Source organism: Papaver somniferum, unplaced genomic scaffold, assembly GCF_003573695.1.
Source record: "Papaver somniferum cultivar HN1 unplaced genomic scaffold, ASM357369v1 unplaced-scaffold_103, whole genome shotgun sequence".
Classification (NCBI taxonomy): domain Eukaryota; kingdom Viridiplantae; phylum Streptophyta; class Magnoliopsida; order Ranunculales; family Papaveraceae; genus Papaver; species Papaver somniferum.
Genome location: NW_020619159.1, coordinates 995407 through 1002467, shown reverse-complemented (window position 1 = coordinate 1002467; position 7061 = coordinate 995407). Strand labels below are relative to the sequence as shown.

Sequence of the window (7061 nt, the reverse complement as noted above, 5' to 3'; positions counted from 1 at the left end):
GAAATTGCTGAGTATTCATGAGATGTGTCGTGGTCTCAGCTGGGAGACTACACATCTACAGATACTCTGAGAGACATCCTTCTCAGTCAGAGGTTTTATGGCATGAGCTTTCATGCTTTATTGAGAGACATGAGTCTCAATACTCATCCAATTGCCGGATCCGGAGCATAAATAATTACTGAAATTGCTCGGTATTTATGAGATGTGTTGTGGCCTCAGCTGGGAGACTACACATATACTCTGAGAGACAGCTTTCTCAGTCAGAGGTTTATGGCATGAGCTTTCATGCTTTATTGAGAGACATGAGTCTCAATACTCATCCAATTGCCGGATCTGGAGTATAAATAGTTAGGATTTTACAATTTTACCCTTTTCGAAAATCCACCATCTACATTAAGTCCCCTACTTAGTGAGGAACAATCATGTTCCTCAGTCAGCATTGAATGGTGATTTTTCAGGTACAGACGAAAATAAGTAATTGAACTTAGTCATAAGATAAGACATTACCGGATTTCGACCGAATGAGCAAACCATGGTTTGAGCAAAAACCCCAGTGGTATAATAAAGCGTCATCCAGTAATCATAAATTGGTGTAGAACCGCTGATTTGATGGTGGAACCTTGGTCGGTTTAGGATTCACGGGCCGGGCCCGAAAAGGAAATCCTTATGGAATTAGGTTTTTGAAATAAAATTTGGTATAAAAGGAATTAATTCCTTTTTTTTATTATTCCTTCCCGCACGTCCACCATCTCCCTCTCTTCTTCATCTTCTCTCCCAAGCAGGAGCAGGAGAAAAATCGCCGGAGCGCCGACCGCCTGCCGACCGGAGCTACCACCGTCCGACCAACTTCCGGCCGACGCCGACAGGTACGTGAATTTTTTTTTTTAAAGCTTGATGTTTGTTCATGAGTTGTTCATCATAAAATAATATGGGTATACACATATTTTGGACGTGAGTTTTATGAAAAACCCTTGTTTTAGGAACGTATGTTCGTTCGATCGTTAGTTTAAGAAACTAGCAACAATCCATAACTTGAGAGAGATTCTTCTTTGGAAAAAATACATGTGTCCAGTGATGAAATTTGTTTATGAGCTTTCATGGAAACCAAAAATTTATCTTTAAAAGATGTGAGCTTTCAAAAAACCAAAATAAACCTTCGTTTTAAAGAAAAACGCTCGTACGAAGGAAAATAGATTTTTTTTTATCATGAAACCGTGGAGCTTCTCAAGGATATATTTTTGATAAACTCACATGATCCTGAGTTCACGTCAAATTTTTTTTACGTGAGTTAATCACGGTTTTATTGTTTCGTAAAATCAACACATAGGTTTTGAGTGACCCCCGAATTTAGACAATTTATATATGACAAAATATTGTCTTGGTGTAAATTTCATAGGTCAGTTGTGGATGTTTATACTATGAAAATTGTGTCTATGATTTTATGAAAAATCAGTCTTGAAAGTTAATAAAGCTTCGTTCGCTATTGCAGGTTTCAAGGAACGAATTAATTTTGGAGTGTTAACTCTTGCGGCACAATCACTACTGTTAGTGGAATCGTAAAGAGTTAACAATTACCATTTTTGTAGATGCCTCCATAAGTATTCGTTATCGAATTATATAACCCCATCATATTGTTGAAGTTTGCGTTTGATATGATGATATACTGAAGTAGAATGCCTTGTGCATATTACAGCTACTTCGCAAGGATGTCTGATTCTTAGGAAAATGACACTTCCAGTGATACGTGTATAGACGAGACTTCAATTATTGGTGATGAAGAATAAGAAGCACCTGGAATCAAAAATGTTCCCAATATAGACGATGCATTCTTCGAGGTTCAGCAGGATACTGAAAGGTGTCTCAGAACTCCAGCATTCCGCCTTTTGATAAATCCCAGAACGGTTATTCAAAAGAAATTGGTGACTCCTCGAGAAGCTATTCGGGTTTTCCTTGAACGAGGACTTTTCCTTGCCTCAATTATAGAATTCAAACTCTCTCGACGACCTTTAGAGAAATTTTCTGGATGGGCAAGACACATGCTGGGTTATCCTCGTGTTATATTTATGCTGGATAGAGCACAGGTTACCAGAGCTATTCAATCATCCGAAGATTTGTATATTTTTCATGATGCACGAGGTATTGTGGCCCTTCTAGATCGCTGGTGCATTCCAACTCATACCTTTATATGCAGCTGGGGAGAGTTTACTATTACCTTGGAAGATGTAGTTGCCTTATTGCATATTCCAATCACAGGTAACTTTCCTGAAGAGCTTTCGACGGAGGAAAAAGCAATTTCTAACACCTTAACAGTTGAGATGGAGAGAATTAACAAGGCTTCTGGCAAAGGCTATATGCTCACTGGTTAACACACTGGTGGCCACGAGATGTCCCTCTCGACGAACCTGAGAGTATGTTGTCTATTGCTGCTTTCTTGTATTTATGGCTGTCCAGGGACGTGTTCGAAGACGCCGGAACTTTGCTAAAGCAGTTTGTAATACCTTTTTCCATTAAGATGGCTCAAGGTGAACAACTTCCCATAGGTAGCTTATTCTTGGGTTCTTTGTACTCTAACCTGGACTCCTTGGTTATAGACTCCAGTGTTTCGAACGACTTTATGAAGATTGAATGCTACGCCAATACGATGTTTCTCCAGGCTTTGATGTGGGAACATTTTGCGAAATATACACCTATTCCCCGTAGTATCTTGCAAAGCTTGAATGCTGTTGATTCTCGACGTATTTTCCCCGAGAAGGATAATGCTAGGATTATGCGCTGGTCAACAAAACAGCCTCAATCCAAGACGTGTTTCATTGATGTTGTAGACGATGAGTCTGAGTTTAACTTCCGTACCTGGGTGATGATTCCTCCTCATGTTTCCCAATTGACAACTTTCAATGCTGGAGAAAGCATGATTTTGAAATCTGGTGCTGACTTGAGCGATGGTGAAAGATCCTTCATGTTGAGCTGCACTCCAGGTTATTGAATATCAGCAACATATGGAGACTTTTCGGTGGAGGAATACAACATTGACAGAGCTGCCCGTCAGATGGGTATGGATCAGTGTGTTCCAACTTTTCGGAGGAGCAAACCTTCGGTGGAACAGATTAATACTTGTTTAGACCGTACACATGTTGAAGGAACCTCTTATTGGTTCCCTTGTGCTGACCGAGTTACGTATGTGACTCCAGATTATATAGATTTCTGGAACCATCAATTTGAACGCTTACATGATTTCGTAAGGGTTAGTCAACCTCTGGTGAAAGAGCCTCCTTCCGCTGATATGATTGCTTCTCGACCCAGATTGAAACACATATCCGACGACGATAAGCGAAAGACATCTCCAGGATGTTCACCAATATGTATCTTTTGCACGTTTTTCGTAAAATTGAAATAATTGCTTTTGATTATCACCTCAATTTCTTTCGCATGACGGTCGTGCTGTGAGACCTCGTCTTGAAGTGAATTTCTCAGAAGCTGAAACAGTCATTCATGGTGGAGATGGTAGGAACAAGAATTGTAAGCTGCTTCCTAACACCATAAAGTCCCCGGTTGTTTCTTTGGTGAGTTGTCGACACCTTTTTCCGTCGTGACTTCTTCTATCCATATTACTAGGATCGTAAAACCAATATTTGTTATTTGGTTACAGAATTTTGCTCCTTCTAGTATTTATGGTCTTCAATTCTCTACTGTTGGGCAGACAATTTCTGATTCGAGCGTTGAAGAAGAAAATGTTGTAAGTACTCTTCCTCGTAGCCAAATATAATGCTTCATATGTAAAATGCTAATTGTTTGAGAATGTGTCCAGGAGGATGTATCCATGGAGGTGGAGAGTGTTGATACTCGTTCGTCCTCTGAGAATAGATATGGAGGAAATTCCAAAGGCTCGGAACCGAATGAAAGCAATGAGCCTCTTGATGTTGACACGGACAATCCCAACTCTTTGAACGCTTCAGAGACTCCCCAAGTAAGCACGTATCTTGTAAACTCTTCATATAAGTATGAAATTGTTTATTTTTTGAATGAATGAATGAGAATCCATGTGCATATACGAAAAATTTTGTCGAAATTCGTCGTCAAAAAATTCAGAACCCAGACTTTTAGCAAAAACACCGTAAAACCTTCATCTGGAGTCGGATTTTCATGATCAGCATATGCATCTTTAAGCCCGGAAAATTTCCAAGCTTTGGTAAAGAAGTTTTTTAAGTTTTGAGCACGTTCAGGGCCTGAAAAAGGCGAAACAGTAAACTTCCAGGAGACTTTCAGAACTTTTTCAGACGGTATGTTGCTCAATGTTTTGACTACATCTCCTTGCTCGTTCATCGGATTGTCATGAAATTTTGACATGTGGTAGATGACATCCGTATGAAGAGGATGGTATATAAATCATCCTAAGATTCCTTGTAGATTGCTCCCAGTTCTTCCTCTAGTACAGGGCAGAGTACAGTCTCTTCAGACGAGCTTGCCACAAAACGTATTTTCATGACTTTCATGCTATTTGCTCGTTCCTTGAGTGTATAATGATGAACCTTGATGATGTTATACTGCTTGTATATTGTATTTTATGATCTCATTTGGTTTCATGTTTAGATTGCTCTAACCTCATGTAATCTTCGTATTAGGTGTCAAATACCGAAGTTAAGGATACTGAAACCAATAAGGATAACTCAAGCTGCCCTGGAGTTATTGATGAAGAGACAACCATCCCTGCACTTCAAGGCCATGAGAAGGTTGCCACTGAAGTTATGGAAACCCCGATTGTTGCTGGTTCAGTGATAGAAGAAACCGAGCCACCAGTAGAGAATACTGAAGAAACTATTGTCCTGATTGTAGAAGCTGCCCCAGTAACTGAGAACCGTATCGTGGTGCATGAATATCCAAGTGCAGGAGTTGCTTTTGATCCTCCATTTGATGCATCACTCCCTATCATGAACTAGTTGGCGGGTTCAGCGTTCCCATTGGATATGCAGGCTTGTACGAGAAAATATGGAAGAAATTTGGCCACATAATTGTTGACAGGAATCTTGGACGTGCTTATGCTTTAACAATGCAAGTAAGTGTTTTCTTACGTGTTGTAAGTAGGGCTGTCAACGGGTCCGGGTCCTCCCGGGTAGTACATGGCCCAGAACCGGACCCGACATATCAGCGTCGGTTTCGGGTCCTAACGGTTACGGGGCCGGTTCCATAATGTGTTGGCCCAGAACCGGACCCAGTGAAGGTCACGGGTAATCACCGGGTCCGGGTACCCATCGGGTAAAAAAGCAAACTTATATGACTTCCCAATTTTATGGCTCCTGAGTACTGAAAAAGGATTATTCAACACCTGAAAAGTGACCATCTTTAACATACATACAAAAGTAGAGTAAACTTGAGCTTAAAATCCTTAGATTAGGAAAATCAAAGTTACTTTCCTAGCTATAAGTAAGAATCTGCCATTATATATGATAAATATTAAATACAAAAGTTGGCAGACAATTTTTTAGCCGATAACTACAAGTAACGCCAGCCCTAATGGCTAATATAGTCTTTCGTATTATAACCACAAAAGTTGACAGACATATCATTCTATAAAGTGTAGAAGCCCCAAAAGATAAATGCGTTTCCTTCACAAGTACATATACAAAAAAGAAGGATGTAGTTCGCACTTCGCATGTTCTTTGGCTATGCCTATATATACCAAAAAGAAGTTCCAACCAGTTCACTAAAGATTTCACCATCATATTTCCAATTGTTCCTGCAAGAGAAACAAAAATAGTTAATCATATTCCCAATTTTTCCCAATTCAAAAACCACCTCAAAATTATTATCACTACTACATTCTCTACCAAGTTTAAGGAAATACATTACGTAAAGACAATGTGCTACGAGTAAAAAAGTACAAATCTTGCATCTTCAACCAAACAATGTGTACAAGTAACCATATCACAATCAAAGACCTTGCCTGTGATGAAGCAAGAGTTGCTTCCGTGATTGCACTCACCAAATATACAACTAGCTAGGGCCAGGACCACAAGCAAACATTAAAATTCCCAGTAACAAATAGTCCAATATGTAGATTTATACTGTACTACTTATACATGTATAAGTCTTCAAAACAGATATATAGGCAAGAATATAAAAATAAATTCAAGGTTCACCGTGGAACGACAAATATTGTATAGACAGACACAAGTCAAACTTTCTTACGAATGTATTTCCTTATACTGTACTAATCACATTTCGACAAAGTTTAAGGAAATAAAAATTTGTGCATTCCAAGGTTAGCTGGTTATTTTACCTTAAATTGATAGTCAGTCAGTTAGACAATGTGCGATGTTGCATCATCATCGTCTGACTCGAGCTCCTCCATTGCCTCCAAAAGAGTCTGAAGTGAAGTACTACCTAACCCAAATCCCTCATCTAACACAATAAAATAGTTAGTTGACGTACAAGAACCATAGTAAATGAATCACTAACTAAAATTGATATAATAGCAAACATGAATTGAATATGTTACTTACTCTTCAGCGCACTTCTTATCCAATCTTGTGTGCATATCAGAGCTTCAATTGAAACTGGAAGCATTGAAGAACGAAATTTATCTACAACTCTACCACTGGTGCTGAAAACAGATTCAGAAGCCACCGATGACGCAGGAATTGCTAATATATCACGAGCTATCACTGCTACAATTGGATACAATGGTCCATGAAATTTCCACCACCCCAAAACATCAAAACTAGAATCATTCAGATCAATACCACTTCCTTTTCTAATAGGGTGAACATCAGCTGATAGGTATTGCTCTAGATCTGTGCGAACAACGTCATGTTGTGAACTTTCTTCCAGAAATTCCGTCAAACCTTTCCTTCTAGAAGTAAAAGAACTTTGAGAAGATGAAGTACTACCACTACTACCAACTGAATCTTCCATGTTCACTTGATTTGTCGAAATGTTTGCTGAGTATACATGAGCTGAAGAAGCATAATGTGTTGCATATTCATTATACAATCTTTTCAAGACTTCCATAACTTCTAACTTCTTCTCCTCGCTGTTACCAGGATATATTAATGGGAAATAGTAAT

General features: G+C 39.1%; 1 long non-coding RNA gene across 1 annotated transcript; it reads right to left on the bottom strand.

The window, feature by feature from the left end:
- Positions 1 to 5544: 5544 nt before the first annotated feature.
- Positions 5545 to 6546, bottom strand: LOC113327543. The gene is made up of 3 exons (XR_003348993.1): positions 6498 to 6546; positions 6275 to 6396; positions 5545 to 5731 (listed from the first exon to the last, which is right to left on the bottom strand). It is a non-coding gene; the product is annotated as an uncharacterized LOC113327543 (long non-coding RNA).
- Positions 6547 to 7061: the final 515 nt, after the last annotated feature.